Genomic DNA, 1,025 nt, shown 5'->3' with positions numbered 1-1,025 from the left:
TCCCCCTCTCTCTGTCTCTCACTCTCCTTCCTCCGCCCCCGCCAATATCCTGTGGCTTTCGCGGCTTCCTTCCAGTTCCCCGTCCCCCCTTTTTCTCTCTCGCCTCCTCCCCGTCGAGCGCTCGCGCGCGAGAGAGGAGATCCGCGCGCGTCGCGAGACGCAGAATTCAATTCGCATCTAATAGTGCCAAGGCTGATCGGAGATCGAATCGCGCGCCGCGGAGTCGCTTTCACTGTTGGCACAACGAGACCTCTATTTCGCGGATCCATCCAGCGACGATTCTGCTCGCCCACCGGCCGCCGCTTTCGGGAGAAAGGGGACTTTCCATCTAAAGGACGTAATAATTGTTCGCGAATCGTCGCTGGCGACGAAAATAAAATCGTGAGGCGCGCGCGCGTGAGCGCAGGTCGGCAGCCATCCATGAAAGTGGAAACTTGACTCGTACCAGCGGTGGATGGATGGCCTCTTTCGTATTCGCATGTAGGACGCGAAGGAAAATGTGCGTGAAATGTGGTCGCGCAAGCCTCGATACCTTCGCTTCGCATTCGCGGCTCTCAATCCGACATTCGGACGATTTTTCTCCCCACTCTTCCCTCTCGAACGTACCTCCCTGACGTGCGGCGTATCGCTAATGTATCGCCCGGTAATCGCGTATAACGTCGCGAACCTCCGCTGCTTTCCATGAAACGCCAGTTTTATGGTGACGCAAAAGCATGGATATGTGCCTATCTATCTGTCCGTCTATCTGTTCCAGGGCATCCGTTTCCTACGATGGGAAGCCGAGGTTCAACTAGCCTCGCCGAGTCTCTCGCATCGCCTCATCGTTATGTAAGGATGCTGTGATATCGTGAAAGTATTGGTATATTAAATCGAGTATCTAATCAAGAGTATCGATATCACTAGTGATAACGCAGAGAAGCAGAACGGATATGTCGATACCGATACTGGTGGTATCTGAATTAAAAAAAGAAATATATAGGTTATTGCAGATGAAATGGTTTTTCATCATTAAAATTCCCCGGCTG

Source organism: Dinoponera quadriceps, unplaced genomic scaffold (assembly GCF_001313825.1).
Source record: "Dinoponera quadriceps isolate SergipeBrazil2010 unplaced genomic scaffold, ASM131382v1 scaffold676, whole genome shotgun sequence".
Classification (NCBI taxonomy): domain Eukaryota; kingdom Metazoa; phylum Arthropoda; class Insecta; order Hymenoptera; family Formicidae; genus Dinoponera; species Dinoponera quadriceps.
Note: the sequence above shows the minus strand (reverse complement) of the source record.